This window comes from Danio rerio, chromosome 17 (assembly GCF_049306965.1).
Source record: "Danio rerio strain Tuebingen ecotype United States chromosome 17, GRCz12tu, whole genome shotgun sequence".
NCBI lineage: Eukaryota > Metazoa > Chordata > Actinopteri > Cypriniformes > Danionidae > Danio > Danio rerio.
Window position 1 is genome coordinate 1,612,885 of NC_133192.1, and position 9,400 is coordinate 1,622,284.

A 9,400-nucleotide genomic window follows, 5' to 3' on the forward strand; every position below is an offset into this window, starting at 1 on the left:
TGTAAACAAACGAGTCATTACTGTCGTTTTCAACTATAGGGTACTACAATACACCACAGCTTACTGTAGTAAAAACTAAAGTATACTACAGTCTATCAGTTGGCTATAGGTAATACTACACTATGCTGTAGCATTCATTAACCAATAGTTGTAAATACTATAATATATACAGTATATTTTAGCTAAAAAATTACTAATATATAGTATTTTGTCATGTGCATTGTGTTCCTGCACAAATAAAATATAAAAATAAATCATTTTAAATTAAATGTCAGATCGGCTTTTAATATGTCTCTTTCTTTTCTGTCAAGCAACAGAATGTTTTTAGATGACTTAAAGAACTCGTCTTTGATTTAATGTTTTATTAATAAACTATGGTGTCTTCTTTTCTTTTTGCTGATGTTTGTTGTATTTGAAGCCGTGAGAAGTTCAATGTAATGTGGGTTAACTAGAATAACCCAGATTAGAGGGAGACATCAGTCCTCTGTCATTTCTCTAGAACAGGCCACTGTGCTCTCTGACCCCATGACCTTTGACATCGAGGTGGAAACTTGACCCTCAGCGTCATCACAAGAGAGGTCAGAGGTTATGTCTGTGAGTGTGTGTGTGCAGGTGTGTACGTGTGTGTTGATGAGCAGAGCTGATGGTGTGTGTGTGTGTGTTGATGAGCAGCGCTGACGATATGTCTGTGTTTATGTGAGTGGATGTGCTGGTGAGCAGAGCAGTTAGTTTGTGTACATCTGTGTGTGCGTGTGTCTGTGTTTATTTGTATGTGCTGAGTGTGTATGTGTGTTAGAGAAAGCGGGAATATGTGTGTGTATTTATGTATTTCTCTCTCTGTGTTTGTGTGTGTTTGTGTGTGTGTGTGTGTGTGTGTGTGTGTGTGTGTGTGTGTGTGTGTGTGTGTGGATGAGCAGAGATGTTGGTGGGTGGATGTGTGTGTGTTGATTAGCAGGACTGACAATATGTTTGTGTGTATAAGTGTGTTGATGAGTGAAGATGTTGATGTGTGTGTGTATGTTTATGAGCAGAGTTGATGTTGTGTGTAGCTGTGTATGTCTGGCGATGTGTGTGTGTGCACTGACAGCAGGTCTCCTCTCACATCTTAAGAGTAGCTGGAGCTCAACTCTCACATCCTCAGCTTATCTCATCTGAAGAGCACACACGCACACGCACACACATGCACACGCACGCACACACACGCACACACACACACACACACACACACACACACACACACACACACACACACACACACACACACACACACACACACACACACACACACACACACACACACACACACGTCACCAAGTGTCTTAAAAACAAGCTCTGAAATGCATTCATGTTCCCAGTAAACAAATGTACAGCATATTCTAAAAGCAATTCTATTGTTGCTATGCTATGGTAACACAACAACTGTAGCAACTGATCTGATTCGGTTGTGGTAATTCTATAGTTGCTATGGTAACAACAACTATAGTAATTGATCTGTTGTGGCAATTCTACAGTTGCTATGGTAACAACAACTGTAGCAACTGATCAGATTTGGTTGTGGGGATTCTACAGTTGCTATGGTAACACAACAACTGTAGCAACTGATCTGATTCGGTTGTGGTGATTCTACAGTTGATATGGTAACACAACAACTATAGCAATTGATCTGATTCAGCTGTAATTCTATAGTTGCTATGGTAACACAGCAGCTATAGCAGTTGATCTGATTCTGTAGCTAATTCTATAGTTGCTATGGTAACACAACAATATAGCAATTGATCTGATTCGGTTGTGTTAATTCTATAGTTGCTATGGTAACACAGCAGCTATATCGATTAATCTGATTCAGTTGTGGTGATTCTACAGTTGCTATGGTAACACAACAATATAGCAATTGATCTGATTTGGTTGTGTTAATTCTATAGTTGCTATTGTAACACAGCAGCTTTAGCAATTGATCTAATTTGGTTGTAGTGATTTTATAGTTGCTATGGTAACACAACACATATAGGAATTGATATGATTCTGTTGTGGTGATTCTATAGTTGCTATGGTAGCAACAGCTATAGCGATTGATCTGTTGTGGCAATTCTTTAGAGGGTCTTCACATCTACCTTATTTAGTTCGATTGATTCGCACTAGAGTTCGTTTTACCTCTTGGTGTGGTTCATTTGTGCAGGTGTGAAAGTAGTGATCGCATTCCAGTCTAAAAAAAAAGAGTACCACGACCTTCCTGAAGAGGATGCCTTCACCATTTGCAATGCATTAAAAGATTGTTTTCCAGCTGCAGCCGCTCTTCATTCTCGATATGAATAGTTTGTCTAAAGTGATGTATACAAACTATATGACCAGGAGTACAATCAGCCAGCGCAGTCGTCCCTCCATCGTCAAAAGCAACATTTTGTGTCTGCCGGTTTGCTTATTCGAAGGAGTTCCATTGGCATTTTTCACACATTAATTCTGACCAATCGAAAATCATTCATTTATTCATTTTCTTGTCAGCTTAGTTCATTTATTAATTTGGGGTTGCCACAGCGGAATGAACCACCAACTTATCCAGCAAGTTTTTACGCAGCGGATGCCCTTCCAGCCGCAACCCATCTCTGGGAAACATCCACACACACATTCACACACACTACGGACAATTTAGCCTACCCAATTCACCTGTACCGCATGTCTTTGGACTGTGGGGGAAACCAGAGCACCCGGAGGAAACCCACGCGAAGGCAGGGAGAACATGCAAACTCCACACAGAAACACCAAGTGAGCCGAGGTTCGATCCAGCGACCTTCTTGCTGTGAGGCGACAGCACTACCTACTGCGCCACTGCCTCGCCCTCAATCGAAAATCTGTTTATTCCGTGACGTCACCCATAGGTTTTTGAAGAGCACGAAAAAAGCCACAAGTAGGCTTGGCCAACTGTTGCCATTTTGTTCAAGCATCATCGCACCGATCAAGGGTGACTAAACAAGGGCAAAGAGGCGGAGCGTGAGCGGAGTTACAGACGCCTGCTAGCATTTTGCTTAGACAGACTTTTCTTTGGGAGAAACGCTTAATACTTCATTGCCTGCGACTCATTTGTGTCTGACCACATGTGCTTGGTTGAACACTATTATCAATAAAGTGTTTAGACTTTTAAAAACACTGCTGTAACACATTGAGCCACTAAACATTGCCGTTATGATGCTTTTCTACAGGAGGAAAACGTGATTTACATCCAAACACTTCAGATATAGTCTGTGTTAGTAAATGCAAGACTATTGATAAACTCAAGCAGAACACTGTATGACAACACTTCAAATGAGTGTACAGTACTACAGTACTACAGCCTACAGCTAATCAATCAATTCAAGTCTCGGCTGGCTCAGTTGGCGTTTCTGTGTGGAGTTTGCATGCTCTCCCTGCGTTCCTGTGGCTTTCCTCTGCGTGCTCCGGTTTCCCCCACAGTCCAAACACATGCGGTACAGGTGAACTGGGTAAGCTAAATTGCCCGTAGTGTATGTGTGTGAATGAGAGTGTATGGATGTTTCCCAAAGATGGGTTGCAGCTGGAAGGGCATCCGCGGTGTAAACATATGTTGGATAAGTTGGCGGTTCATTCCGCTGTGGCAACCCCAGAATAATAAAGGGACTAAGCTGAAAAGAAAAGAAATGAATGAATGAATTTCACTCACCAGAAATGGAGGCCACGTGAATGGCTTGTAAGCACAATTAAGTGCACACAGCATGCTTTAGTATCTGATAATTGCAGGAAATGATTCCAAAAGTAATTGACTGTAAAGCCACATAAAACAAAATGTGATATGATGTATATGCCGAGCTTAGTGGCTAATCAGCCAGAATAACATGACAAGCAGCAGGACCTAGCTGTCAGTGAAGTGGCCACGTCCTCAATCAGGCAGACTTAATATAACTTAGTATAAACGGAACAGATGAGAAAAATTCACCCCCTCACAGTTGTCATGAAGGGTAATATTACTGTAGCTTTTTCTCCAAATCCCTCATTTGTACCAGGCTGTAAACATGTTTTTATCAGCTTCAAAAATGGCCAATTTATCATTGCAGTCAATGAACATCTGGAGTTCCTGGAGCCAGCCCCCGAAGGCCAGTTGATGAATTGCAGTTTCAGTTACTTCAGTATTGGCTTCACGGGGGAGAGCGGGAGGTTGCCGCTTGATGTGAAAGTTATTAATTGATCCGATTCTGTTTGGTAAATCTATAGCTGCTATGGCAACTAAAGAACTATAGTAATATAAACAAATTACCTGATACATTTACACCACAGTTTACTGTAGTAAAAACTAAAGTTACTACAGTATTACAGTTCACTATATTTAATAGTACAGTATGCTTTATGTGTTGAAAATAGTATAATATATGATCCGATGTACTATAGTAGTGGATCTTAAACTGTGGTATGTGTACCACTAGTAGTACGCAGACTTCCTTCTAGAGGGACACGGAGGTAAACCGAATAATAAAAGAGAAAAAAATACACTTTTAAGCCTTTGACGTGAACAGTAACACTGATGTGATCTGCTCACATCGGTGTGCTTAGAATGTTTACTGTAGTGCATCGAGTCATCAGATGCTAAAAATCAACCCGCTTTTAGTGCAAAGCCAGAGGAAGAGGTGTGTGGCTGTGGCGCCTGCGGAGCAGATACATGCTAGAGAAGTGCTTCTGCAGACCAGTAATGTTGTGTTGGCATAGACTCTAAATTATCAGTCCTCATCTTGCTGGATTTGTCAGCTGCTTTTGACACTGTAAACCACCAGATCCTGCTATCTACGCTTGAGTCACTGGGCGTTGCAGGCACGGTTAATCAGTGGTTCAGATCCTACCTCTCTGACAGGTCATTCAGGGTGTCTTGGAGGGCAGAGGTGTCCAACCTACAGCATCTAAACACTGGGGTACCACAGGGCTTTGTTCTTGGGCCACTTCTCTTCTCCATCTACACGACATCTTTGGGATCAGTCAACCAGAGACATGGATTCTCCCACCACTGCTATGCTGATGATACCCAGCTATACCTTTCCTTTCACCCTGATGATCCCTTGGTTCCGGCTCGCATCTCAGCCTGCCTGTTGGATATTTCACACTGGATGAAAGATCATCATCTTCAGCTGAACCTCGTGAAAACAGAAATGCTTGAAGTTTCTGCCAACCCGACTCTACATCATAACTTTTCAATCCAGATGGACGGGGCAACCATTACTGCATCCAAAATGGTGAAAAGCCTTGGAGTAACGATTGATGACCAACTAAACTTCTCTGACCACATCTCTAGAACTGCTCGATCTTGCAGATTCTCACTCTATAACATCAGAAAGGTCCGACCCTTCCTATCTGAACATGCAGCTCAACTCCTTGTTCAAGCTCTTGTTCTCTCCAGAATGGATTACTGCAACTCTCTACTAGCCGGGCTTCCAGCTAACTCTATCAAGCCTCTTCAGCTGCTTCAGAACGCAGCAGCACGAGTGGTCTTCAATGAACCTAAAAGAGCACATGTCACTCCACTGCTCATACGTTTGCACTGGCTGCCAGTTGCTGCTCACATCAAATTCAAAGCTCTGATGTTTGCTTACAAAGTGACTTCTGGCTTTGCTGCTTCTTATCTGCTCTCACTTCTGCAGATGTATGTGGCCTCCAGAAACTTGCGTTCTGTGAATGAACGTCGCCTCGTGGTTCCATCCCAAAGAGGGAAGAAATCACTTTCCCGAACTCTCGCGTTCAATCTGCCCAGTTGGTGGAATGAACTCCCTAACTGCATCAGAACGGCAGAGTCACTCGCTGTCTTCAAGAAACCACTAAAAACTCAACTATTTAGTCTCCACTTCACTTCCTAATCTGCAATTGCCTCTCTGGCTCCACCGCTAACTGTACTACAAAAAAAATAAATAAAAATACTAACGCTTTCCTTCATACACTTTACACACCTGAAACTTGCCTACAGCACTTCTTCATTGTTGCTCTTAGTTGTGTAAATTGCTTCCTTGTCCTCATTTATAAGTCGCTTTGGATAAAAGCGTCTGCTAAATGACTAAATGTAAATGTAGTTTTGGTTACTCCAAACTCAGGAATCTCTCCATTCTGCATCATTGGTAGAATAATCATCACAAGCATGTTTAAAAAAAATGTGTGCTCACACTTGTGTAAAATAATGCAATTTTTCTATATATAAAGTTATTTGTTTTGTAACGTTTGTTTTGTTAACCAAAAGTAGCTTTCGGTTCATTTGTTACCTCAGATTTAGGCTAATTAATCTAGATGTGATCCAAATGTCGAGGGACACAAATAGACTCAAGCAACTTTGCCATGCCTTGAAGCTATAAAGTTAGTCTCTGTGTGCGGTTAACACAAACTCTATTAATTAATAGAGACATTTTTTTTTCTGAGGTGGTACTTGATGAAAAAAGTTTGAGAACCGCTGTATGGCAACATCACTCAAGTATTTTCTAGCAGGAGCGCACTGTGGCCCAAATGCATGTTTTTTTTTTTCAGGTAAATGATTGTTGTTTGCAGTCTGAATGCAGTGATGTGGTTTCTCTTTGTGAAACGGAGTTTTATTTGAAACATTCAGCCATAAATGTGCTGGTTTCACCCCCAGTGCAGTGGCATGTGTGCCAGGAGGTTGTGCAATCAGGAAAAACACACAGAGCACACAGAAATAACTCAAAACCATCCGTTCTCACACTCAGAAAAACAACCGGCGTCCTCCCGGAGCAGAGATCCGCTTTGCACGCATGCAGATCCATCAACGGCCTTACAAGCAATGCGACTTATGTGATAACATGACTTTTCTAAATAACGAGTAATGCACTACTTAATAATATTAGAGTTACTCTTTTAAAAGATGTAATGTGAGCTACTAATGGGGCAGCATGGTGGTGCAGTGGGTAGCACAAACCTCGCAGCAAGAAGGTCGCTGGTTTAAGCCCCAGCTGGGTCATTTCTCTGTGGAGTTTGAATGTTTTCCCCGTGTTGGTGTGGTTGTGCTCCAGTTTCCCCCAAACACATGCGCTATAGGGGAATTGATGAACTAAATTGTCCATAGTGTGTGTGTGAATGAATGTGTATTGGTGTTTCCCAGTGATGGGTAGCAGCTGGAAGGACATCCACTGCATAAAAGTTGGCGGTTCATTCCGCTGTGGCGACCCCTGATAAATAAAGGGACTAAGCTGAAAAGAAAATGACTGAATGCTGTAGAATGCAGGAGCAGACAGAAACCAAAATGGCAGAGCCTTTACATTTCTGCAGTGCTGGAAGTATTCTCATTATTCTGAATGCATGAAGAACAGGAAAAGTGAATTATAGCCTCAGTGCACGCTGATTTTACTGCAATAATAAGACTAAAAGCACAAAAGTAGCAAACAAATTGCTTTAAACTCTCATTAATCTGTATATAAAGCATGTAGAGCTCTGGGTCAGAAAGTGTTCAGGAGATAACATTATCCTACATTAGTATTTTTATGTGTTTTTTAAAGGTAAATGAAGGTTTTACATTCATTGGCTACTTTATTAGGTACACCCTACTAGTACCGGGTTGGAGCACTTTTGCCTTCAGATCTGCCTTAATCCTTCATGGCAGAGATTCAGCAAGCTACTGGAAATATTCCTCAGAGATTTTGCTCCATATTGACATGATAGCATCACACAGTTGCTGCAGATTTGTCGGCTGCACATCCATGATGCCAATCTCCCGTTCCACCACATCCCAAAGCTGCTCTATTGGATTGAGCTCTGGTGACTGTGCAGGCCATTTGAGTACAGTGAACTCATCGTCATGTTCAAGAAAGCAGTCTGAGATGATTGAGCTTCATGACATGCTGCGTTATCCTGCTGGAAGTAGCCATCAGAAGATGGAGACACTGTGCTCATAAAGGGATGGACATGGTCAGCAGCAATACTCAGGTAGGCTGTGGCGTTGATGCTCAATTGGTACTGATGGACCCAAAGAAAATCTCCCCCACACCATTACACCACCACCACCAGCCTGAACCGCTGATACAAGGCAGGATGATCCATGCTTTCATGTTGTTGAGGCCAAATAGTGAGCCGAGCATCCGAATGTGTCAGCAGAAATGGAGACTCATCAGAGCAGCAACGTTTCTCCAATCTTCTATTGTCCAGTTTTGGTGAGTCTGTGTGAATTGTAGCCTCAGTTTCCTGTTCTTAGCTGACAGGAGTGGCACCCGGTGTGCTCTTCTGCTGCTGTAGCCCATCCGCCTCAAGGTTGGCCGTGTTGTGTGTTCAGAGATGCTCTTCTGCAGAGCTCGGTTGTAACGAGTGTTCATTTGAGTTACTGTTGCTGGAACCAGTCTGGCCATTCTCCTCTGACCTCTGGCCTCATCAACAAGGCATTTGCGCCCACAGAACTGCCGCACAATGGATATTTCCTTTTTGTCGAAGCATTCTCTGTAAACCCTAGAGATGGTTGTGCGTGAAAATCCCAGTAGATCAGCAGTTTCTGAAATACTCAGAGCAGCCCGTCTGGCAGCAACAATCATGCCACGTTCAGAGTCACCTAAATCCCCTTTCTTCCCCATTATGATGCTCGCTCTGAACTGCAACAGATCGTCTCGACCATGTCTACATGCCTAAATGCAGTGAGCTGCTGTCATGTGATTGGCTGATTAGAAATTTGCATTGCAAGCATTTGGACAGGTGTACCTAATAAAGTGGCCGGTGAGTGTACAGTTCTGAAAGAGATCAAATCGCAGCCAAGTGAGAAAGAGCAATGTAAAAGCAACTCAAAAGTGACGTAACACATTACTTACCAAAAAAAGAAACTAAGTAATGCAACTAGTTACTTTTTTAGAGAGTAACTCAATACTGTAATGCATCACTTTCAATAGTAACACTGCTCACCAACAACACACATCATCATCATCATCAATGCAGCCTTTTCACATGTGTGTGTTTCTCAGCAGCAGAAGTGGTCATAGTGTGTAAATTCATTGAATGGGAGAGTACAACAAATCCTTATTCTACAATCCTATTGGCTAAAATAATGACAGAAAAACTCCAGGATGCTGTTATCAAGACTTTCAGAAGAGGAAAACAATAGTATGAGAGAATAATGTCAGATTTACTGTCTTTCCCTCATACACACTGCATTACACACACCTCACACAAGCGCTCATTCACTTTCTGTAATTTGATGCAAAGATAATATAACGTATACATAAATACATACATCCAAAAAATCAAACTATTAAAAACTTCCAAAGATTTAAGATGCTGATTGTTACATTCATCATAACAGTTTTGTGAAAGGGTCCTAGAGTGTTTAAGTTGACGGAGACGCTTCATTTGTCAGATTAGCGGACTAACTGAATCAGTATAGAGGAATGTGAGCGCAGGTCAGTGAGTTCAGACATGAGCTGTGAGCATACTGATGCAC